Source organism: Sinohyriopsis cumingii, chromosome 14 (assembly GCF_028554795.1).
Source record: "Sinohyriopsis cumingii isolate HCF-2022 chromosome 14, ASM2855479v2, whole genome shotgun sequence".
In the NCBI taxonomy this organism is placed as follows: Eukaryota; Metazoa; Mollusca; class Bivalvia; order Unionida; family Unionidae; genus Sinohyriopsis; species Sinohyriopsis cumingii.
This window is the reverse complement of record NC_142974.1, coordinates 116,286,586-116,314,464: the sequence shown is the minus strand read 5'-3', so window position 1 is coordinate 116,314,464 and position 27,879 is coordinate 116,286,586.

Sequence of the window (27,879 nt, the reverse complement as noted above, 5' to 3'; positions counted from 1 at the left end):
GGAATTCATGTCTAACATTAGCATTGAACAAATCCACTACTGTCTTCACACACACACACACACACACACACACACACACACACACATATATATATATATATATATATATATATATATATATATATATATATATATATATATATATATATATATATACTTTTTGTGTCTTTATATTTTGAAATGGATTTACAGTTATGGTTGAAAGATCAATACTTGAATTTGGTAAAAGACAATAGGTAAGTATTGGCTGGAAATTTAACATATAAACATGATTAAGTGATTTTCCTTAACAGCATAGTAAATATGAAAGTTGACTAACGCTTCCATGTTGTGTCAGTAAATATTGGTTTCCAAAGGAATCACACCAACTATTAATTACATTTTAGGATTCGTTAGTGTTTCATATAAATAACACCTTTAGAAACATCTGTGAGGTTAGAATTGAAAAAATTAATATAAGATATAAAAAAGCAAATGCATGAAAGTAATATTGTACCCTGTCTACTTCATACCAAATGTCACTTTGTCTTTACATTATTCATTTCCACAAATAGAAACATATGCATATCGTTAATAAATATTTTCAGGAACATTTTCAGCTTTTGGTACACTCTGAAGTCGAGATTGACCGGTCTATTTTGTAACGATTCAAGCAAGTAAGTTAGGCGCAACTAAATAAAATTGATGATAGTTTTCTTTAGGGGCTAAACATGCTTATGTAGTTGCTAAAATAATATAGCCAAGATGGCCGTATTGATGGTCAGTTAACAATGAAGAAAAGTAAGGGCAATTTTCTTTGTCATTTTGGAGAAATCAGAAGACCTGGGTGAAAATAATTTCTTATTAAAATGGCTTATTGTTAGAAAGAATTTTTTAAAAATTTTATATGTTATTGGAACGGCCAAATAATAGTCTAACCAGTTCTCACGTGCAAAACACGAATTGAATACAAAAGTCTGTGCGTTTTATTACAACGCATATCTAATTCAGGTGACTTCGGCAAGGGCCTTAGATCCTAATGCACTGGTACTAAATAAAGATAAATGATTTAATGTCCACTTTTGAACATTTGAAAATGTACTTTTATATGATTTTTTCAATTTTACATTCGTATATCGTACATACTTTTTGCCAAAAAATTGTCCAGTCAATATGACGATTTATTTTTCTTTCTTTCTTTTTTTTTTTTTTTTTTTTTTTTTTGTCGCAGCTGTACCGTTTATTGCGCGGAAGATGTCTTGTACAAAGAGGCCATTGTCTTCCTATTGATGGCGTTGAATAATCTGTCATATGAACAGGCAAATTCTATTTGTCTCCAGTCAGAGATAAGCAGAGAAACAAAGAAGTGAATTTCAGATCGCAAGGAGCCCAATACTGATGATCAACAAACGTGAGGACATGAGCCATTAACCCTGTTTATAGACAATACACAATCAGATGATATCATAAGTGTATGATGATCACATGCACTAATATGATGCATATTATCTTACCGTTGGATGATATCACTGTCCTTTTTAAGCGTGTGCTTTGTGTGTTTGTCGGATATACTCAAAAACAAGCACACACACACACACACACACACACACACACACACACACATATATATATATATATATATATATATATATATATATATATATATATATATATATTGAATTTGAGCTGTATTCAGGACGAGTACACATTTGTATTGTTTGCTGGATTTAGTATTTGTCAAGACGGAAAATATTTAGATTAGTCATCTCAGATACAATATAGAATGGACCTAATGACAGCTTTTATTTATTTTAACTGAAGAACAAAAATGGCTCTCTGAAATTTTAATTGCAATATACTCATTATGACTGCATATATTGAGAGACTGCGACTTTAAACTGGAAAGTTGTACATGTTGGTCTAAATCGTTTTAAGTATTTGATATTGTATTCATTCTCTAGAGTCTGTGTATTCTTCATAAGAAGCTGATCAAAAGCTATGAAAGTAAATTGTGCTATATGATAATTTTAAATGCATGTAAATGTAAAACCCTTTAAAAAGAGATTTCGTTATAACGCGATTCCGCTTACATCACCGATAGTAGCATAGCTCCCATTTTTTAGTTGAAGGTGACTTCTGTTCTGAACATCTTAAACATATGATATCGGAAAAGCTGATTATTCGTATCCCTAGCAGATTTTTAGTTCCAGCAATTAGTTTAATGTTGAGTTAACTTCACCGTGCACCTTTTCCGCCATATTTGCATCTTTACCATTAAAGACTGCAGTATATTTGATGTCCGATGGACCCGGCGGACAAAACAAGCGATATATGATCAAGAGTTAAGGTAAAACTGATAACAATGAAATGCACATTGTCTATGGAGAATTTTTTTAAAAAACGTTCTTAACGCGATACCGCTTTTATCGCGATATTATTCTTTTGACACGAGCATCGAGTTATAACGCATTTTACCTGTATTTCTTATCAGTGTAGTTTCCATTGCTTTATTTCATTTTCATGTGTGGGATCAATGGGTTTATGTTAAATCTGGGTTTCGTCAAATGTATATAAGACATTTTGGGCTGTTCATGAGTAGCCGGCTCAGGAGCTTTCAAGCTTTAAAACTTGTCAAAAATAAGTATTGCGAGTTTTAGTTAGTTAGTTTTGTTGATTGTTTATTAGTTTTCTTCATAACTTATCATTTGCATTTCCGCTTTGTGTGTAATAAACTAAGATTATTAATATGTAACCGAATGATAATTCATGACTATCATGAAATTTTCTGTAAGTTGAGTTTGATAATAAATGATTAATCTGTACATACAGTTTTGCAATGACTGCAAAAGTCTAAGACAATAATTTTATCTATGAGGAACTATAATTGGTATATTATTAGTAAATGCCTTTGTAAATTTGTCATGCAATGTAACAAAATATGATGTCAATTGCGTTTCTTAAACTATATATCAAATAAACAATTACTTTAATGAAAATAATTGTTTCAAAATTGTATTATCACTACTCCCCCGAATCTATCAGGCCACCATATCAACATCTAATGATGTACATATTGCAACATCCCCAAACAATTATATCTTACCTGACTCAAAGCCAGATACACAGAGCATGAAAATATAAACCGTTCTCAGTCTTTTTTCCTCATAAACTATTTCTTCATTCACTTATATTTTTATTTTGTATCCCAGATACAGACGCACAAAGAAATGAAATACATATATAGAAAGAGAACGGCCAAAACTTTTGGGATATTTAGTTTTGTTTTTGCTTTTCTGGTCATATACTAGAAGAGCTTATATGATTGTATGTTGTGCGTCGTCTGTCCGTCATTTAACACAAATTTATTATCACTACTTAGAATGTATCAGGCCAACATCCAGCGAAAAGACTGGTTATGGTGTCTGGCATGTAGTAAAGGAAAAGGAGGCCAATTTTATGTCCAAATATGGCCTTTACATTGGCCATACTGATAAACAACATTATCGCTGCAGTTCATAAATCGATGATGATATTCGCATCGGGTTTTCTCAAAAGGTTTGTTTTGATGTCTTGAAGGTTCTGAATTAAAATGGGTCGGATCTCATACCCAATATGGCAGCCACAGCAGCCATATCTAAAATCGTGTCTCTAATCAGACCTGAACAATAATATTGCCATTGGTGAGTTACCCTGCTGACTTCTTATGATGTATAATTGATCCAAAATAAAACTGGTGTTCATCCTATGTCAAATATGGTCACTACAGAAGGCATCTTTAAAAATGTCATCGGTTGATGATCCGTCTATCCGTCCATCGCCCGTTAGCACACTTTTATTACCGCTACTCCTAAAGTATTGGAGGATTAACATGAACATTAGATACAAGTTCACGCCATCATGTGGTTGAACCTAATAAAAAAACATATGCCACTGGTACTAACAATATGACCGTAACAGTGGCCATATTTAAAATCTTATTATCGCTATTCCTCCTGAATCGATAGTCATATCGACAGGATGTTTTCACTAAAAGACTTATGTTATCTGTATGATTCTAAATGAAAATAGGGCAGATATGATATTGAATATGGCCAACGCAATGACTATTTGGATCTATAGATAATTTCTTAAGAAGAGTTGTTAGAGAACAAACTTTACAATTTTTACCGAACTTTTCGTTATAAGAAAAGGAAGACGATCTCCATCAATGACTGGAATATCAGTTGAAAGCACTAATGACAATATTTAGAAAAATAAATTAGCGAATAAGAGCAATATTGTAAACAAAAAACAGAAAAAATGAGTCAAATGCAGGTGCTCAGAAAGCGATGTTATTTATGTATAATAAACTACCACGTGTTAAGAAAAATGGTACATTATAGTACAAATCAACGTGTGTGTGTGTGTGATTTTAATTTTTAACGTACCTTTAACAATTTTTCAGTCATATCGCTACGACTGCAGTATGACAGTTTATAGTGATGTCTAGCACTGGTGCATCATGCCGCAGACATATAGCATGATGTCCCACCCAGTCACATTATCCTGACACCGGAACGACCAGTCCTAACACTAACCTCATAATGCTGAGCGCCAAGCGAGGCGGCTGTTAGAACCAGTTTTGTAAGTCTTTGCTATGACTCCGACGGGGATTGAACCCACGACCTCCCGCAGCCGAGGTGGACGTTCTAACCAATAGGTCACCGGAGCGGTTAGTACAAATTAAACAGGGTCATGTATGCGTATCTGCTTATCTTATCTTAAATCAAATATTAATTAATGTTTTAACATCTAATACTAATTTTGTTTAACCAAAACATATTCAGTCCTGATTATTGAATGCTATACACCTTAATTATCAAGAAACTTGCAGACGAGAATTATCGATAGCTATGGATTTTTATACAGTGGTAGTCAGGTACTAAACTGGGTCAAGAAAAGACCACGTCGAGTCTAATCATCACAGTAACGGGTAATACGAATATGGGTTTTGACGTATGTACTTCTCGTGCTGTGTAAATAATGATCTTTCCAAGGAATATGGATGTTTAGTAAGTGTTGAACGCGTACATGATCCATATGACTTTTTACTACAGTAAAAACTAGAGCAAAAGTCATACGTCAAATATGCATTCAACACCGATTATTTCAGTAATGGTTGTCATTTATTGTAAAAATGTAATCTCATACCTTTAAATGGCAAATATTCACTATAGTTGGATCCTCATACATCCATGATCCTTTCCAAAGCCATTACCAAAAGGAATGGAGAAGTATATAAGGCAGAATCAATGGTAATGTATGTGGGCACGCACACACGCAAAAGTCTAAGAGTATACATTTTAGGACGGACCACGCTAGATTTTCGCCTTCAACCAATCAGATAATCAATTCTCTTACGTATGCCCTCTCCCTCTGAAGGGTAGCATTTAACACCTTATAAATATGACATTAAACCAGTCATACAACTCATTATTATGCTTTACTGTTGGTAATTTGTCTTGTACGACACGCATCAACCTCTCTTCCGATTACGACACTAAGTTCCATTTAATCAATACATTTGTTTAACAATAGTTGATTCAGATGCATTTCCTCGCTGACACGCAAATTAACCACTATATGTTGTCAAGAGGTGACCTTATCATCGATAACGTCGAGGGGGGGGGGGCATGGAGGACGCTGATGTTGCATTTCCTTTAGTCAAGATTGATTAAATGTCGTTACAGCCAGAAAATGAAAGGGTGTCTACTTAGGAATGTTATTAGATATCTTTGATATACTTGAAACAACATGAAAAGAACGAACTTTGTGAAATTCGTTGATTTCATTCAGTTTCACGTGTCCTAGTAAAGAAGTTAACTTTGGCATGGTAATTCATACACGAAGTTGTCTTGGTTCCCAGTGGGGATGTTATCATGGGTGATGTAAATGTCTGTATCGGTACATGATTGTGAAATTCTCTGTGGCAATGAAGATATTTGTGTTTCCTTTGTCATTTGCTCTGATTGCTGTATAGAAGTCGTACTTCTGCTATTTGCAATGAAAGGGTGTCCACTTAGGAATTTTATTAGAATATGTTTGTTTACGAATTTCGTGATTCTCAGCACCGATGCATATCTTCAAATATACATGTATAGGTACGTTGCATAAAAACACGTTTTTCTGAGCAACGATTACAGAATAAAGCTGGTAAATTGTATTACCTAAGGAAGAGGTGATGACTTGGCTTGTACAAATGTGGGTGACACACAATATATTTTACTCAGGCATGTATAAATGCAGACACGCAGGTTGGTTCTGAGCACGTATGTTAATACTGATAGGTACTTTATATTACTTGTCCAGGAAAATTTGATGAAAGTGACACAATATGAAATGAACGAACATTATGAAATAGTATGAGATGCTAGGCAATTTTAATGGAGATAATTTGGCTTGTACAAATGTGCGAGAAGCACAATATATTTTACTCAGGCATTTGCAAACACATTTGTGTAAGTTGGTTCTGAGCGTGGATGCTAAAATTGATTTGGTATTATATAGCACACGTCCTGGAATGTTTGATGTAATTTGTAACAAAAACAAAGAAAGAAGAAGAAAGAAATTTGTGAAATTTGATGATTTATACTGCACACTGAATTTACAATATCCTACTAAAGATGCTGTGGCATGATAATACATATTTGAAGTCGGTTTGGTTCTCAGCGAGGATGTTGTCATCGAAGACGCTAACGAGGATGCTATCACCGATGACGTAAATATCCGTTTTCCACATATTACCAGCACATTATTGGAAAATGGACGTTACGTTGTATGGAGCATTCAAGCTCTTGTTCCTTTGTCATTTGTTCTGATAGATGTATAGGAGACGAATATGTAATAATTATAATTCTCTTTCAAGAAGAGGTTTTGGTTCTTGGCGCGGATGCCATTCGAAACTTATGCTGATGGATAGACTTAGGTGGATTGTTACACGTCTATAAATATTAACGTTATATACTCTCTGTCTAAAAGAAGGACTACTGCTTATTTAATTTACTGGTGCATAGTGTAAAATATCATAATATACAGATATGTATTTTGGCTATCGACTTAGGTAGTGATAAGCATTGCTTAAAATGTCGAGGTTCTGAGCGCGGATGCATATCTTCAAATATACGTGTAAAAACGGATGCAAAAATTGATGCGGTACTTCAAAGCTCAGGTGCATGAATCATTGGTGTAAGTAAAACAACATGAAAAGAACGAACTATAAAAAATTTATAGTTGTCAATAGAACACTGAACTTTAAATATGCTTGCAAAGATGTTCACTATTATGATAATTCTCATGACTCAGGCTTTTACAAAGAGTAATACATGCATTGGTTCTGAGCACGGATGCAAAAATTGATACTGTATAGTATTGCTTAGATGCATGAATATTTGATGTAAGTTAGAGAACATGAAAATCAGGAACAGAATGAAATTTCCTGATTTATCCAGTACACAGAATTTAAAATATGCTATTAAAAATGTTACCTAGAGCATGCTATGTCATATATGAAGTTGTTTTGGTTCCCAGCGGGGATGTTATCATCGATGAAGTAAATGCCCGTATTCAACATGTTATCGGCATATGATTGGGACAAGTATGTTAATTTACATGCGGCAGTAAAGATCTTATTCATTTTGTCATTTGTTTTGAAAGATGTATGAGTATCGGAACTCTACTTTTGCGTAATTTAATTTCACCAGGAAATCTTGGTTCTAGGCACGGATGTTATAAGTGAACTTTCAGTAATGAACAGACTTTGGTCGATTGTTACACTATATATCCTCGTGATACGATTTTTGTCTAAAATAAGGAATAGTCCTTTCATTTACTGGTGATTAGTATCAGATGGTTATTGGAAACAATAGTATTACTGATGTTTATTTAGGCATCAACTTGTGCTGTGACAGGCAGTGGTAAGAAGGTCGTGGTTCTGAGTGCAGATGCATCGCTTCAAAGAAACGAGTGAAGGTACTTCACATAGGAATCACTTCTTGTTGTCAAAGAATGAAGCTGCTAAATTATAATACCTTAAGATGAACAGATGTTAGATGATATACATGGGGATAATGTGACGTGTGCAGATGTGCAAGAAACGAAATATACACGACTCAGTCTTTTACAAAGAGAAATATATAAATTGGTTCCGAGCACAGATGCAAAAATTGATACGGTACTTTATAGGTCAGATGCATGAATCATTGATGTAATTGAAATAATATGAAAAGCAGGAAGAGTGTGAAGTTGGTTGATTTATACAGGACACATTTTTAAATATGCTATTAAAGATGTTACTTAGAGCATGGTATTTCATATATGAAGTTGTTTTGGTTCCCAGCGGGGATGTTATCATCGACGAAGTAAATGCCTGTATTCAACATGTTATCGGTACATGATTAGGAAAAGGACGTGAATTTATATGTGACTGTAAAGATCTTGTTAATTTTGTCATTTGTTCTGAAAGACGTATGAATATTTACTTTTGTTTAATTTTCTTTTACTAGGCAATCTTGGTCTAAAATAAATAATAATCCTTTCATTTACGCGGTGGTTAGTATCTGATGGTTATTGTAAAATATAGTTACGCTGATGTTTATAAAGGCATTTACTTGTGCTGTGACAGTCAGTGATAAGAAGATCGTGGTTCTGAGCGCTGATGCATAGCTTGAAAGAAACAAGTGTAGGTATCTTAGATAGAAAAGAGGTTTTGTGATCAACGACTTAAGAACAAAGCTTCTAAATTGCAATACCTAACGATGAAGAAATGTGAAATGATATATATGGAGATAATGTGACGTGTACAGATGTGTAAGAAACGAAATATAAATGACTCAGGTTTTTGCAAAGTGAAATATGTACATTGGTTCTGAGCACGGATGCAAAAAATGATACGGTACGTTATAGGTCAGATGCATGAATCTTTGATGTAAATGAAAGAACATGAAAAGCAGGAAGAGTGTGAAGTTGGTTGATTTATACAGGACACAGGATTTCAAATATGCTATTAAAGATGCTACCTAGAGCATGGTATTAAATCTATGAATTTGTTTTGGTTCCCAGCGGGGATGTTATTATCAATTAAGTAAATGTCCGTATTCTACATGTAATCGGCAAATGATTGGGAAAAGGATGTGAATTTATATGCGGTAATAAAGATTTTATTCATTTTGTCATTTGCTCTGAAAGATGTATGAGTATGGAACTCTACCTTTTTGTAATTTTCTTTCTACAGGAATTCTTGGTTCTAGGCACGGATGTTGCAAGGGAACTTACAGTAATGAACAAACTTTTGTCGATTGTTACACTATATATCCTAGTGATAAAATGTTTTCTAAAATAAGGAATAGTCCATTCATTTACTGGTGATTAGTAACAGGTATTCATTATAAGAAATATTTATGCTCATGTTTATTTTGGCATCAACTTGTGCTGTGGCAGGTAGTGGTAAGAAAATCGTGGTTCTGAGCGCAGATACATCGCTTGAAAGAAGCGAGTTTAGATAACTTAGATAGGAAACTGGTCTTGTGAGCAACGATTGAGGAAATAAAGCTGCTGAATTGCAATACCTAAAGCTGAAGAAATATGACATAATATACATGGAGATAATGTGACGTGTACAAATGTGTACCAAACGAAATATATATGACTCAGGCTTTTATAAAGAAAAATATATAAATTGGTTCTGAGCACGGATGCAAAATTTGATACGGTATTTTATATCTCAAGGGCATATCACTTTTATGTAAGCTTAACAACATGAAAAGCACAAACAGTATGAAATTTGTTGATGTATACAGCACACATAAATTGCAAATGATTTGTAATGTTGGTTCCAGGCGCAAATAATATGAGGAAACTTGAAGTAATAAATATTTAGGTAGACTGTCACGTGCGGTTGTGAATATACTCTAATGATAACCTTTTCGTCTAAAGTAAAAAAAAAATAGTACTTACTTTAATTTACTGGATGTTACTGTGAGAGGATTAGTGCCAAAATCATAATATTCTTATTTTTTGAGTGCATCAACTTGTGCTTTAACAGGCAGTGGTAATAAGGTCGTGGGTCTGAGCGAAGATGCATCGCTTGAAGGGAACGTGTATAGAAACCTTACCTAGGAGCCAGCCCTTGTGAGCAATGACGTAAGAATAAAGCTGCTAAATTGCAATTGCTAAGGATCAAGATATATATTCCCGAGGAATTTATAATGAAGAATGTTTAAGCTGGTTCTGAGCACGGATGCTAAAATTGATACCACACTATATCAGAGGTCCAGGAATCTATCATGCAAGTTAAACACGGAAAGAACGAATAGTATGAAATATGTTGATTTATACTGAATTTAAAACATCCTAGTTCAGATGTTAACTATAGTATGATTAAACATCCATGAAGTTGTTATCATTCATTACATTATTGCCCTTATTCTACATGTTGCGGCACGTTATTGGGAGTAGGACATGAATTTCAATGTAACAATAGAGATGTAGTTTTTCCTTTGTCATTTGTTCTGATAGCTGTATGGGAGTCTGATCTGTAATATTTCTAGTTTTCTGTCAACAAGTAATGTTGGTTACAAGCACGGATGCTATATGGAAACTTGGAATAATGAATCGGCTTTGGTCGCAAGTCACACTGTATACACTGAATACACTCTCGTGATAACCGTTTCGTCACAAATAAGGAATATTACTTACTTAAATTTACTGGTGGTTAGTGTCAAATGGTTAGTATAAACAAACATAATATACTTATTTTTATTTTGGCATCAACTCGTGATACAAAGCTAAATGTTAAATGCATTATTGAAACAACTGGAAGAAAGAGAAGGATTTGTTAGGAAACAACAAGAAGCTTAAACTGACAATGCCTTGAGAACTCAGTGAAAGTTTTGCTTGAAGCGTTTAATTGCATTACACACTTGAATCGTTAAGCGTTTAATTAAAAATAATTTCTTGCAGGAATATTATGATATATGATAAGATTATATTATTTTAATAACGTAGTAGCAATATCTCAGGGGACTACTTCAATCGGACACTTTGTGATTCTAAATGTTGAGAGATGGTTAAGTGAAGACTTGTTGTTCAAGTTTGCTTTCGCTAGTCATTATTAAAAAAAAGGCAAAGCGTCATTGGAAGGAGATTATGGTACTAAGATGATGAACGAAACAATAATAGGAAGGTAATATTTGAGACTCCAAATGAAGAATTAATAGTAAAATTGTAAGTAATTAGGAGGAAAACAATTCTTTTATAACTGAGTTGTAAAATATCACATCTAATTTTTGCTTTATCACCGTTATGTAATGTAGATCTTCTTATCTTATCACATAATCATGAATTACCCTGATAACATGGATGACACTGACTTTCTGTATCATAATTACCCATAGCTTTGTGAGTATATTCTTGAATGTAAAGTTTTGCAAATGATAGTAACAATCGGACACATGCATCGACTAATCCTTTAGAAAGAACAGTGCTAAAAGTATTTATTGTTAATACTTTCATTAAAAAAAAAAATTATAGGCACTGTGTCCAGCATCATTTTATTTTAAAATTTCTTGTATTATATAATATTTTATAATTTATGTTCAGGACAAAATAATAAGATCTTAAATTTACTAGCTATATAATGAAAAAATAACATGGGCGTACCTAAAGTATTTGGCACCCGGAGCAGATAATCCTTTGCCCCCCCCCCCCATTTTAAAATGTAAACACACAAAAAAATATTATGTTTGTAAGTAAATTTTTAAACAAAACAGTGCTGCCATAAGCAAATTGGAAATAACGTTTACTTTGGCGAAGTTTTCATTTGGTTTGAAAACTTGTACTGATTTGAAATCTACCGATAGCCCCCTCCACTTTCTGGCTGTGACCCGGGGCGAACCCACCCACCCACCCCCGCACCAACCTTTAGTACGCCACTGAGAAGAAACATTTTTGTTTGACTTGCGAACTTTCTGATTGAAAAGTTAAACCGAAGCACTAAATACTAACAAAAATTAAAGTAGTGGGTTCAACAACAGGACGGTGGGGGAGAGGATCAGTTTCAGCTTGAACTAGCACAATTTGTAATGTAAAACTAAACTATGAAAATCATAAGAAAAGAACATTTCGCGAAACTGAATCCCACAGAGAGAATTCCGAGTCAGTCCATGAGAAATACAAACATTACTAATACTGCTGTTTATACTGATGATATTATTTGCTTTAGTTTTCTTCCAATCTACAGCATTTATTTCTTCAACTTTTAAGACGTTCAGTACTCTTATCCAGAAAATGAATCCAATTAAAACCTTGAAGTAATTTGTAGATTTTGACAAATATCACTTTACTCAGAGTTATAAATATAAGCACTTTACTTATAACAACTGCAGTACGCATATAGATATCAGAATTAGGAAACTAAAGCATTAAAATATTGGATCAAATGAGACATAAATTATCTCATATAAATGCCATCCTAGCCACCAGTCTTATAAAGGATTTATATGGAGAATAAACAAAAAAATAAAATATACATGAAGACACAGCATGAAGTAATAAATTACTGCCATATTGGGTTTTGTTGTTGCTGCTGTTATTGTTGTTGTTGTTACTAATGATGATGATGATGATATTCTGCTATATTGTGAAAAGCGAGAAGATGAAATACATTGTAAATTTAAAAGTAATGCGAAATGAAAACATTATAAATCTACAAGGTTGTCGCCAGTATGAATTAAATTATATATTCATTTCTCATTCAGGTAATTAGTATATTTTCTGTCAGTTTCACCCAGATTTTGAACTAATTGCAGTTGAGCTGATGTAAGTTTATCAGAAAATTTTCAATTTCATTAAGGCAAATCAGTAAAGAAGTAAAGGGTACTTTCTTAAATGTTAAATATGATATCTTTAAATATTATTAAAGGCCTACATCAATAACAAGCTCCCAATAGTTCTGCTATATCAGTCAGCAGTGTGGTAATGAGCAATAACAACAACAATAATAATAATAATAATAATAATAATAATAATAATAATATAAGTATAATAAGGAAAAATGTCATAAGTACCGGACTCAATATTGCTTCGGAGCGCGTTTTAAGTATGGCTATTGGTTCCCAGCGCACATGTTAAGTGGTTCTGATCAGAGATATTTTGGTACCTATCGCGGATGTAAGCTACAGAACCCTACTCGTGTGAATAGCAATAATCAACACCTACGACTTCATTTTGTAGGTATCACACCTACGGTCACGCACTTTGGCAGACACAACAAACCACACTAAAAATAATATTGACATATATCCAACAGTGAAATGGTGTACAGTATAAAATACATACTAAATTATATCGCTGGGGCGACAGTTTATTGCAAAATGTCATTAGCCGTGAATTGAACATGTACTCTTATGCCATTAAAGAAGACATAACAAAACTGTAAACCCCACCCCCCCGCCAAACTACAGGTGTCTCAGTTGATTCATAAAACTGAACAAAAGATTTCTAGATGAGGAATAATTAGCAACCACAGGAAATTAACAATTTCCAAATTAAGATAAATTACGATCAGATTGCCGCACGAGATATATTTTTTAAGCCTTACATAAATATGACACATTAGTTATTTTATCAGTCTGATACATTCTAATAATGGATAAACATGTAAACAAAACTATGTTTGGGGCTACGGCTAATATTGAGTAGCAACATACATTGCGGTCAGATCTACATATTCAATTGGTTTGCTTGCTTCATCATGACTTTGGTGTTACGTAGCGAAAGCTGAACGATCTTTGAGGTTGTTTAAATTAATTGATCTTCTAACTCACAGAATTTGAAAGGCAGGTACTCTTCTGCCCACGTGATAGCGTGATATTCAGACCAGCTAATTTTACTGATAAATATATCCTACTTTAAAATTACTTTAAAGTAATTGTAATCCATTTGTACGAATTCTGCAAACTCCATAAATTAAATATCACTGAAATTCACATCTTAAGCCTATCACAGAGAATACATCTACTTTGAATGTTTGCACATAAGACAACAAGATCTGTGCCGTTTTAAAATGATAATGAATTGTATATAGGTCATAAACAACTGTACCTATTATTATTATTATTATCATCATCATCATCATCATCATCATTCATTCATTCATTCATTCCTGAATTCAATTTCTAATTTTCGGGAGTAGTTTGGAACTTTAGAAGTCTGCTGATGGAGGTTGCAGATAGATTTGAAGATTACTTAAATTGGAAAGTTTATAAATTTTTATCCTTAGCCTATATATATATATATATATATATATATATATATATATATATATATATATATATATATATATATATATATATATATATATATATAAAGTTTGTGACTATATACAAGGGAACGTTGAACATGGGAACAGGATGGGTGAACTCACGTTGCTGAACATTGGCCACAATGTTGCAATTGGCTAAGCTCAATCGGGCCAAACAGAAAACAGTGACAGCAGGGGGGCAAAAGCGGGTGGCGGGTAGAGGATGGCGGGTGGCATCAGGGCTGAAATATACGATTAATAACACTTGACTGTGTGGGACATATAACTTCATATAACGCTTGGCTAAACGTGTCAGTCCAGCTAAATCAGCGGTGAACTATACGAATAAATTGGAAGATTCCATAGTCAGGCTGAGATATCCATCCAAACTAGGAATAAAATATAAGTATAATAATGGATAGACATAAACAAACAAACAAGCAAATACACAAGCAAACAAACAAACAAAGACACACAAAAAAGGGCAAATATAATATATATATATATATTTTCGAGACACATGAGTGGTCCTGAAATGGACCTTTGGGTTTCTTCTATTTCTAATTTCTTGTTTTCCTCCAACAAATTCTTATTTTCTGTCCTACACTCTTTTTTTTCCCCTTCTTTTACTTCTCCGCTTTCTCTCTCTCTTCCTCTTCTTTTTTCCTCTTCTCATTCTCCTCTTTTTCCTCATTTTTGTTCCAGGCTCTCATTCTCTATTTATCATCTTCGTCCTCCTTTTCCTCCTATTGTTTCATCAGCTCCTTTAATATATCCTTAGACTTTCCCAAATTGTATATTTCTATTTTGACTCGATGTGGGCTCTAAGAATAACCATCCCCATCCAGTTTGACCAGCATCTCTTCTATCACGCCTTCCTACAACCTCTTCATTTTATCAATTGTGTCAGAAGCCATCTTCTTAGAATATTTAATGTTGAATGACGCGAATTGATTGATTGATTAGTTTGATTTAAGTCGTGTGCGTCCATAGGGGCATGTACGACTAATTAATGCCTGCACAACAGTCTGTTTAATTGATCGTGGGGGGTGGGGGGTGATGGAATCAGAGTGCTGTTAAATTTAGCTGGCATATCGTGGTGCTAAAGGTCCCATACGACCTGTAAGTTTGACCTTTATGAATGGGAATAGACCCAATACTCATGTTTAAAGTATGTAGCTATTGAACGGAGTAAATGAGTGGGAATAGACCCAACACACACTCATGCAAACAGGTTGTATTTACTGAACTTCAGGCGTCAACCGCAGTATAATGAGACCTCGGTAGTGATCCGATTTTTTCGTGCATTGCGCGAGGATAAACTGTGATGTCCGTTCGAGGAAAAAGAGGACGGATGGTAGGTTAGCACTGGTTTACAGGAAAGTGCCCTGATACTCCTTGATAATGGCATACAATTTTGACACCATATACAATCTTGAAGGAAAACTCTGTGCTGTTTTGTTTTTATTTAGAATAGACGGGTATACCTTTGATGACAGCCACGTTCTAGATCTAGGTTGACATTGTGTGGCTGGTCTTGATGGTCCTGGGCGTTTTACCACCTTATATATTATTATGTTATGGGTCCATCGTGTTATTTAGTGCTATATTTTAATTTGCCTCGTTGTGCTGCTGGGCCTGATGGTCTTTGGTGTTTTGACCACCTTAAAGGAAATAATGTTGGGTCATATTTTTCTAACATTTTATATTTATATTGCCACCTTGTACGGCGGGGCCTGATGGCTTGTGTATTTTGACCACCTTCGGTCTTACTTGTACTTATGTTTACATTCATGCCTATTGCTGTAATATAGCTGCTCCATACAATTCTCCCCCCCCCCCCCATATGGCTATTATTTATTATCACCTGGATTTTGTTTGTGGAGTTAATTCATTTTTATTTGAATTATTTAATATATTTGCTGTTATGATTGTGTTGGTGTAGAGATTTTTTTTTTGGTTTGATGGTAATTCGCTTTCTTGCTAGCTTTAAAGTAAGCTTGATTGACTTTGGTAGGCAGTTGTCGCTGTCCCGAGGTTGATCGCGTCCGTCGAATGACAGGCATTATCATCCCTACATTGATAACATTCGGATTTTCCCACAACCCCGATATTTCTTTCCCTGACCCCCTTTTCAAGATTGTTTAGCATGAGTGTTGGGTTCTGGATTTCTGTAGTGTAGTTTATTTGTAATTTTTAAAAATAGCTTTATTCTGGTTATTTTATTGTATTCTTATTATTTTGTTAGTGATACCTGACTCATTAATATAGCTAATGATGTTATACTGATACTGTTAAAAAATTTAGATTGCTTATGCAGCTAATACTTTCGCGACCGGTTAAGTCATGAAGGTCAGGATTCTTAGTTGGTCGCGGCTGTGGGTATGATTCCCCCAAAGCCCCGTATTTATTGCATATGTTTCACTTCTAAATTTTGGACATGTCTAAGCGAGGCAAGGAGGAAAGGCACCCCCGGGACGCGAAACGCCACAGGAAAGCGGTACGCCCTTAAACGGCAAAGCGCATATGATCTCAGTTTAGTTCAGTTTTGCTAGTGACAATTGCTTTTAAAATAGTGTGTGAGCCACCTGTGGATTTTTCCAATTTCATTGAGTTGTATAATTTTCTTTACTATTTTGACAAAAAGTTAGAATTTCGTGTACACGGTGCACCTTCAATTATCTAAATAGCATCAATCAGTTGGGTGTCAGGCACCCTATTTACTTTTGTATCATGCTATGATTATCTTTGATCTTGAATTTGATGGCGGTTGTTAAAGGATCAGATTAGGATTTTGTGGATAGAGCTTTATCGAAAAAGGATTTCATCAGCTAAAGAAAGAACATCTTGTAAGTAGGTAATTTGAAAGTCGATGTCAGTCTTCGTTTACTTTTTCTTTGTTTTCTTTCCTCCTTTTCTTTCTCTGTTTCTGTTGGTCTGATGTTGGAGGTAGATGTTTTGGCACCGATTCGGCTTTCATTGTTGTAGGCCTGCCATGACGTTTTCGACTGGTCTTCAGATGTCGTTTCTTATTTACTTGTTTGAATTTTGACAGTACACTTTGTATCTTAGTTGTATTCTTTAATACCATTAATATATTGGTCTGAGGGATAAACTTGGGGTTTTAGTGTTGTGTGTTTAATAATTTGGGTCTGTGTATCTGTTATTTATTTAATTCCACCTTGTGCGGTGGACCTAATGACTGGGCTTATATATATTTAAGGTGGTCTTGCCCTAAGTGATTGATGTTATGTTGGATGTTACGTTTTTATTTTCTCATGTTTGTTTATATTTATCATGTCTATTAATTTGTTTTAGGTAGCATAGTATATTCTTGTATGTAGTTTCGATGTTTGTATTATGTACCTTGTTTAATATATCCGAGTATGTTGTTGGGATTCCGTATTTCTTCTTTTCTTCTTGGAAGTTAGTTCGTTGATTATGGTATTTGGGGCAGGTGTTAAAAATAGGGTCTAATGTTTCCGCTGTTGGACAACGAGGACAGTTTGCTGTTTGGTTTATTTCTTTCTCGAGATGTTTACCAAAACTGAATCTTAGTGTAAGGTTTCTCCTGTTTTAAACCTATTAATAATGCGGAGTTCGGTGGTTTCTATGTCTTTAGGTGTCATGATGGTTCTGGTGACCTCTGTTTGCAGTTGGAATAAATATCTGCCCTTATTGGTATTTTCCCAGAGTTGCCATTTCTTGTTTATTTTAATTCTTATTTGACTATATACTTCTTGTACACTGTAGTCAAGGTGTGATAGTGTACTGTTCATGAGGTTACGCGTTTGCTTTTTGGTCAGCTTTGTCATTTCCTGTTATATCGATATGCGAAGGAACCCATAATGATTCAATTCTTTGTTGTTTTCCTTCAATGCCCCTAATGGATAATTGTTTCTTCTAACATAATTCCTCTGCTTTTTGTTGTACCAGTCTCCAAGGATTTGACTACGCATAGAGAGTATGTTATAATAATGTACTGACTGTACGTTTGGATTTTAGTCCAGTTAAGTGCCTCATGTACTGCCCAGAATTCTGCTGTGTAGACAGAACAATCATCCGGAAGTCTGGCTCCGAGTACGACTCGGTGTTCGGGTATTATTATTGCAGCTGCAGTTCTTTTTAGTTCTTGTGATTTGGATCCGTCTGTATAGGTTTTAAGATGTTCAGAATATTTTTCATCGATGGTCTTGCATGCTTATGATAATGTTCCTGTCGGGTTTTATAGTTTGGATCCATATGTATGGGCACTTCTGGGGGTGTTGTTTTTCTATGAAGTAAGATCGCATATGCACGTGAGGTCCATTTTTTTGCAGAGGGTATTGTCTTTTCTTTTTGCCTGCTTGGTTCATGGGACACGTCTTTTGCTACATGGAGTCCTACACTTTTAATCGTCAATTTGGTTAGGTTGGAGTCTTTGAGAATTAAGGTTGGGGTGGCATATCTCAATATTTGTTCTTCTCTCTTCAGATGCAATGTTAAATCTCCTGTTAATATTTGGTGTTCCTCGATTGAAGTATTGGGTAGAACTAGCATACAAAGTCTACGCGCTTTATATTGTATGCTGTTTAATTTTTGGAGCAAAGAGTTGTTGGCCGATGCATATACCTGGCAGCCATAAGCAAGTTTAGCCCTGATTAATGACATGTAGAGCATGAGCATTGATGTTTGGTCCTCGCCCCACTTTGTCCCCTTAATACATTTTAGAAGGTTTAGGTCCTGTTGACATCTTTTGGTTAGGCCTTTTATGTCCAATTTCTAGTTGATGGTCTCGTCAATTAACATTCCCAAGAAATATGTTACTGTAACACATTTGATTGGTGTATTTTGTAGATGGAGTTTGGGATATGTTGTATGTCTATTTGTTGTTGGGGGTACATGCATTCCTATAGTTTTGGTGCCTGATATTTTAAATCCCCAGTTGTATGAAATTTGATTGTCTTCCGTTATTTTGATAGTTTGTATCTCTGCTGTAGTGTAGGGACACTCTCTAGAGTAAGGAGTCTGCTTCCCTCTGCAATTGGCACATTTGAGAGTTTTAGCAATACATTTTCCTTTTTGTTTGTGTCCACATTTGGAAAATCGTGTGTTGTATCAGCTGCTTAAATTAAATTGCCCCCATTGTTACAAAAGCGTGGTTTGTTTATATACTTTTTAATTTGAATGATTTTCAGTGGCAACCTAGCTTGATTGTTTTTTGGTGGTGGCTCTGCAAATTCTAGCAACACCGTAGGAGTTTCCCTTCCCTGGCTATTTCTGTGCTTGGTTATTCGCCTGTATTTGATGTGGTGGTATGTGAAATCATATGCTATTTCTCGAGTAGTTTTCCATTGGAATATGCCAGTTAATTTGAGGATGTCTTTAAATGCACTGCTTTTGTCGTTCTTCTCTCTATTTCGTGTTGTAGTAGGTGATATGTTGGTGTTTCTCCTTGTGGCAGTCGTTGGAGGCGCTTGTAAAGGGATTGCTTTAGTTGCTTGGTGTCTTTTGATACAGACAGTCATACCTGTTATGTTTGTTATTTCTAGGCATTTCGCAAGTTGTCGTGCGCTATTGCACCAGATGATAATGTAATTAGCATCCGGTCGAGTTGGTGGTTGAATCGATCGGTCGTTTTGTTGGTTTTCTCGTTTGCCCGTGGCAGTTAAGCAAAGTCGATTCTGATGGGTTGTTGGTTACTTATTGTATTCTAATGTAGTGGCTTAGTATATTGAACAAAACAAGTGTTTACTGTGGCTCTTTAGTATTTCATTTCCCTGGTAGCAATCATAAATTATTATGGTGCTATTATTATTAAATTTGTGTAGTTAGTAATGTTTTAGTTAGTGGGTTTGGAAGCATGAGTTAGAAATCTATTTATCGAGGCAATTAATGTAGGTTAATTGTAAAAGTTAATGGAATTAAATTTAAAAGTAAACGTTGATCGAAAGAGCCACAACGTATATTTTCTGTGGATTTTAATGTAAATAGTGGAGGAATATTTTTTCTTTACCTTACTGTTGCAATAGTAGGGCGAGGTGTTAATTAATTCGGAACCAGTCGCGCTGCTGCCACTGGCCTTTCTTTGCTCTTTGTTCATAGTTCTGCTGCCTGCTTTCCTTTGTTCTTGATCTTGATCTTAATTGCTTCCCTGCTGAGTTTCGGGCTGGTTATTCTAGGGTCCTAGATATTTGTTGATACACGATAGCGGTTATTTAGTAGTGGCTAAATGCTGATTCTCTATTTCTGTAATTTTGGTGATTTTTCTCTGTATCTGTTATGCTGCGTGGCTCTCTCTCTCCCCCCCCCCCCCCCCCGCTCTCCAAATCTTCTCGAATGAATGAGGGTGTTAATGTTGTTCTAACTGATTAATTAAATTAACGTCGTTTTCGCCCACTAGAGCATGTACGACGATTTATGCCTGCATAGCAGGCTGTTTAATTACTCCTGGGGGAAGGAATTAGTGCCTCATCCCTCAGGCATGTATGTGTTCATAGAATTTAAGTTCCTAACACCCTGAATGAAAGGCTACCATGAGTGGGAATGACCCGAACACGCACTCATGTGAAGTGATGAATTTCAGTCTGCCATAACTGAGCAGGGGTGTCAACCAAGGCAGTATGTGACGCCAGTAGCGAATGGTCTCCACTATGACGTCACATAGGGACACCAAGCTTTAGACTTGTGGAAATTGTTCCACGTCTCCGTCCATGTATGAATGTCCAAGAGACAAGCATGATCTGGATGTCGTGTACAACCAAAATGCCAGCTCGTACTTATTTCAAATCTAGTCCAGTTGTACTAATGGACAATAATGTTTATGCCACCTGTGCACTTTTATAGAATCGAACGAGTCATACAATTTTCCTACCTCTTAACTACTCTAATAAATTAGTACATAGTGTACATTGTAATATACCTCCAGTTTAGTAAACAACTAATTTGTCTGAGCAACATATAAAGGGTTTGGTCACTATTAGGTTAAATAAAGTTTTAATTTTGAGCGGCGGATAAATGGATCAAGTCAGTGAATTAGTTTTATTGAATTGGGCTTTCAAGCCATAATAAAATCCCTTAAATAAAAGCCAGTTTTCAACTCTTAGAAGGGCTGTTATTACGACTAGAAGGTTCCACGGTGTTCTTCTGCATTCTTGCACTTGGCCCCACTTCTTATGTCCTGTCTGATGATGTCTGGGAATGCATACCCGTGTAATGCAGATAGGTAAGATGCAGCGTCAACCAGTTGCCATAGTGGATGGTCGTAGGCATGTTGGTAATATTGAGTAAGAATTCTGACCCCAGGCTATATATTTTACAGCGTTAATTATCTTGCTTTCCTTACATCATTAGGCGCTGGTCTCAGTCCCATAAACCTTTGGAGGTTGGGGTCAGTTTCTTCCTCTTCTTCCTCCACTTCCACCACTTCTTCTTCACTTCCCACATTCACAACAATTGGTTCTTCCGGGCGTTCGTTAGAAGATGACGACATATCTAAGTCCGCTGAAAATGTATCCACCGTTTTCCTTGCGACTTCCTGCCTTGATGGTATTGCCTTTGAAACAGAAATATGGGCTGCCTTACTCCCAAAAGTTTCCCGTGTTGTTAATTGCAATGCAGACGCGACTTTTGGCCTTGCACCATGGTGATGTACAACTCTTTCCGGAGTTATTTCGTTAGTTGGTGTCGGCTGCTGCTGCTATTTGTTTGGTGAGACGTTGCTAGTGGGCTGCATACTAGCTGTGTCTGCACAGATTGTCCTCTCTGCAGTTGTATGTTTCCTCCACCGCGGCGACTCCTGTGCCTTTTTCTTATTTCTTCTTTATTCTCCCAAATTAAGAGTAGCGTAGTTCTATTTTGCTGATTTCTCAAACTTCAGCTGGAAGCAACCAAAAGGCCTAAGCCTTTTATTGCGTTCAACGCCTCGGTGGGTATTTTTTCCGTCGCTAGCTCCACTTCTTTTGTTGCTTCTTGATCTCTTCGCTGCAGACTAATGATGATATTGATGTTGATTGATTGATTGATTTCTTAGATTATAGAGGCGTTCTCACGAAATAAACGTGACTCAGGATGCTAATTGTTCCTGGGGAAAGGAATTAGAGCCACATCCCCTAGGCATGTGTGCACTCAAGGAGTGCTGCTTATTTAGCCGTCAGTTATCGAGACATATTGTCCCATGATATCTGAATTGTAGGCTTCATGAGTGGGAAGGGACCCAATATGCACTCACGTTTAAATAAGTCAGTGCCAATTGTGTGGATGAGTGGGATTAGAACAGACACTCACTCATGACTTTTGTTGGTGAGGATTTAATGCGCTCATTGCACGCTGATAATTATTGTCCGGTCTTAGCATACGAGGAAGTGGGCGCGAGGGCAGGCGCCGATCCACATGAAGGTGTCCGTTGATCAGTCCAGAAAGTTGGTCTTAAGTTGTTGTCTTGCACAAATTTTGAATTTAGAATGAGCGAACTTAATTCCGAAAGGTTCTAATACTTTGCTGAATTGAGAGAGGCTCTGTGCTGTTTAATGTCGTACGTGAGGTAAACATATAAGTTAGTTTGAGAGTGTTAGTAATATGGTAGATGAGAGTTTTTTTTTGGGGGGGGGAGTAGTTATTGAGTGTTTGAGTAGACAGGTCACCTTTGCTGAGTATTCAGGTCCCGATTGACACATCAAAGGTGCCCATCTACTGGTTTTGAGACCTAGCAGTATTTTTTGGGTGGGTGGGTGGCTGGTATAATTTTCTTTTATTTTGCTGGGGGTAGGTTTTGTTTATTTGAGAAGACGGATCCCCTTTGCTGAGGATTCAGGTCCCGATTGACACATCAAAGGTGCCCATCTACTGGTTTTGAGACCTAGCAGTATTTTTTGGGTGGGTGGGTGGCTGGTATAATTTTCTTTTATTTTGCTGGGGGTAGGTTTTGTTTATTTGAGAAGACGGATCCCCTTTGCTGAGGATTCAGGTCACGATTGATACATCAAAGGTGCCCATCTACTGGTTTTGAAACCTAGTAGTATTTTTGGGGTGGGTGGGTGGCTGGTATAATTTTCTTTTATTTTGCTGGGGGTAGGTTTTGTCTATTTGAGAAGACGGATCCCCTTTGCTGAGGATTCAGGTCACGATTGACTTTTCATGCCAGTCTTCTGGCTTGCTACCAAGTTTGATGGGGGTGGGTGGGTGATAGGTTTATTAGTTTAATAGGTTATGGTTTGAAATGCTAGATGTCTGACAGGGATGTTTAGGGATTCATATTTTATTTTTGAACCCTGTTCATTTTAGGTAGGTTAGGATGTTACTAAATGTTAAATTTGAATTGGGATTGTTATTTTAGTATGGCTGGGTAGGTATAAGGATATCTAATAGCTTTTGGCGCCTGTTTACATTTGGCTCTTGCTAGTTGATATCTAGTGCAATTGAATACGTGTTACAGGTCGTCAATTGCATGACAATGATAACAGTTGGTGCTAGCTGGTGTTTAAATAAATAGAACATATTGGGTTGCCGCCGCTAGTTTCGAACTCGTGACTTCTTGTTGGTCACATTTTATAAAAGAAAGGTTGAAAAATAAAACATTTTAGAAAAGTATAAAAAATGATTTAAAATATTAGAATGAGCAAGTTTAAAATAATGTTTAAAGATAAAATAAAAAAGTATTTTAAAAAAATTGGCAGCCGGGAGACACAGAAAGACAAATGTGGTGTTAATATATAAGATTTGGGCAACATCTTGAAGCTGCGATGGAAAAGCTGTTAAAGTTTCTGTGCCACGTTTCTGATTTTCGTAAGTATTGCAATATGAAAAGTTATGATTGACAATTACGCCTTAATTTAGTGGACTGCGTATCACGTACACGCACATTGATAAATAAAATATAGCACAGTGAAAATTATATTGACGGATATTCGTCAGCAAACCAATATAGTGTAACATTCATGCCAAATGAAGTCCCCAAAAATTGTTAATCTAAACACATAAGCGTGAAATAAAGTTATGCTTCAGTGTTTTCAAAGACGACATAAGAACCATTTGAGTCTAAATTTATTCATATACAAAGTTGACTTGGGTACGTAATAATATAACTTATCCAAATACATTTTCTTAATAAATGACCCGTAACGGCTTAAAGAAATCCAAAACTCAAAACTCCAGATTAATTGCGATAAGTTTATTCGCATACAATGCAAAATTTGTTGAGCTTAAGTTTGCTACTTTTTGAAATTTTTTGTTGCTTGTTTTTGGTTTCTTGTTTTCTTTCTTCTTTTTTTGTAGTGGGTTGATTTTGTTCGTGGTTAGGTAAAGCATGAACGATCAACCATGTTCCTTTGCAATTCATTTGGAAGTAACGGAATCCCACAGTTAACAACACCTCTACTGGATTGAAAAACCAGACTATCTAATGTTTCTGTTAACAAGTATGTACTATATTACATAAAGATAATTATAGTCTGCTGGGTGTAGTAATTTGTAAGTAAAAGATTTAATGATAGTAGTATATGGGGCTATTCTAAGAGGAAATGGAGTTGTCTGGGAATATAAAAGTATGCCTCAATGTTGAAATGGGGGACAGTGTGGAGAAGCTGAATTTAACATTATGGTCCGCTCTGGGGTAAAGGTAAAAGGCACAGTGTCCAAAGTTTGTGTTTTGTAAATGGAAGAGGGATTGTTTGGTATTGGGAAAAGAAAATGAAATAACAAAAAATATTCATAGGTTTAACCTACGCATTTACTGACCAACGATGCAACCTACTGACCAGCATTCACCTCTACTGACCAACATTCACCTCTAATGACCAGCACCCATACCTAGTTTCTTAATTACAAGCACGCAGCGTCAAAGAATATGTACAGTTGGATGTATAGTAACATCCGGAACAGACAAAATGACGTTTTCACAATCAAACCTAATACATATAATCCTCAAAGGGAAATTAAAGAGAGAAAAGAAGATTCATACATAAAGACAAATATACTTGATAAAATCGCATAAAACAGAAGGATGGAGGAGAGTTTTACGTTTCTGTTCTGGAAGAGAAAATCACAGACAAAAAACATACACACCACGACCCAGGGCTCCACGGACGTCATATCTTTTATTCCGCTGATCCCCATCTCGAGGGTTAATGGACACAGGTAAGGAAAAGTTAACTTTAGTTTTCAAATTCTTTGATTGTAGAATGAGGAGCACCGGGTCATAATATGGTTGCTTTAGCTGTTGCTGTTGTGGTGTTGCAGTAAATGAAAGAATAATTGGAATTGTTTATTTTGTTGTTTTTTCTTCATCTTCCCATTCTCTCATTTCTTTAGTAAATCATATATGACTAGCTTTTTAGACAATTTGAATGACATCATAATCCTCATTTTGTACCTCTTATTGAAGAGGTATTTCATTTCTTCAAGGCTTTTTAAAGGGTACTTCACTTTAGCTAAGCGAACCATTCATTGCCGCTAATGTTCTGATTCTGGTTCATTTTCTTCCTTGTTGTCTGGCCCAGGAGGCACATTTTGACGTGCTTTAACCACATTCTCAAAAGGAACCATCCCTCAGATTTCGTACACTAGCGTTAAAGAACACGTCTTTCTTTGTACCAGATGAAGAAAAGTGTAAGAATAAGTTTAAAAAGCATGACAAACAATTTTTAAAATATAAAAAGTCAACCAACTGTTTATTGAAAATGTTTTGTTTTACAAATAACCTATTGTCCAAGTACAAATGACCCATCATTTCTAAACTATGTATTTGTTTGATTTTCTTACTTCAGTCATTGAATCGTCACTGCTTATCGTTAACAATCAAAGATGTGCTGTTAAATTGCCCACCGTGCCAGGTTGCAACAAAACACAAGCATCGGTGTGTGTTCTTGGCTTCTTTAATGTACGTCAGGAAATTCTCTAGCTGGTGCCGATGAATGTCTTGTTTAACTTCTAATAAACTTCGCTAAACTTCGAAAGCACCATATTGTTGGTGGGAGACATTCTAGCATCAGCAGCTGGTATAATCCAGCCAGTTTTAATGAATTAACGTTTGGATAGCTTTTAATCAGATCGATGTTGTGAACTGGTTTCTTTTTTGATTTCAAACTCGATGAGACGTGAGGTGGCCGGGGGAGACACGGGATGAAATTGATCATAATGGTTATTGTTGTAGGGTTTAACGCCATTTTTCAGCACACGATATGCTATACATGGCGGCCAGTATTAATGGTGCAGGAAGAACCCGGGAAGACCCCAGAAAGAACCACCGACCTACGAGAAGCTACTGGCAAGCTTTCTCACATACCCACATTAGCCGAATCCGAGACTCGAACACACGCACACAGAGGTGAGATGGCAGTGGTCCGTAACGGAGAGCGCTTTATAATCGGGGCCCCTAATCAAACTGGTATTTCCGCATTGTCATTGTCGTTGCATCATTGGATGTTTTGCGTGTTTGTAGAAGATGTTGGTTCATTACACAACTGTTCTAAATTCGATCCAGAGAGGAGATTGAAAGCTATAGTGAGTGATAGATAGTTCTAACGATTAAGATCTTTAGTTTGACTTTGTAGTTTCGATTCCTCTAAAATAAATTCCAGCTAGTCGCTAATAAATGCTAGACTTTGCAATCTGAACTCTTTAAATCTAACCGTGAAAGTCTCAGCAGCAGATCGAACTTTTGTAGGAGTTGCTTTGTGACCCGTTTGAATGTGAAAACAGTCTTCAATGACTACCAAACAACTTTCTGTTTTGACCTATCTTGACTCTCTCGGTGATGGGGAGGAAGAAGGAGTTGGATGGCATTGGATCTGTATCAACCAAATCCTCTTCATAATTGCTTAGGTGAACTTCTGACAAATGTTCTCTCAAATTATAAAGCGACACATACCATTTTCGCCTTGCTTCCAGTTTTCCCCTGACTGTGTGTGATCATTACCTGATGGTGAATTATTCAAGTTTGATTGGATTAAAGCTACCTCTCTCCGTACGTACGAGAACACACTAAACAATCTTGACTCTGTAGTGACGTATGAACCTCAGAAGATCACGCTCCTTGTTCGAGATTTACACGGATTCAATCGAAAATGCACATTCAGCAAGACTGCTGGAAAAGCGCAAGACTACTCCTCTCGAGATACATGTGAACATGTCTGTTATGTCTATGAAGTGAAAAGTCATTTTCTCACAAAGTCAATGGAAAAAAAGTTTAAATAGGAAAAGCAGGTCAGAAACAGAAGTAAAGCTACCTCCAGTAACAGAAGTAAAGATGCCTATTAGCATTGTCTTGAAAACAGGCACTAGTCTTCAGAGTGTGCAGAGAAAGTGCAAAAACATAAACAAGATGTGCGTACAAAACAGCAGAAAGACACATTCCAATGAAGTCATTAAAAGCATGATAAGAAGAAACAAACAGCAGAAGAACTCATTCCAGCGAAGTCATTCAAGGCACGATAAGCAGAAGAAACATTCGAAGAACCCATTCCAGCGAAAACAATCAATGCAAGACAAGCAGAAGAAACAGCAGAAGAAGCCATTCCGGTTAAGGAATTCAAATCAAGAAATTCCAAAATGGAAGAAAAGACGATTGTCATGTGTTTTCAAAATAATTG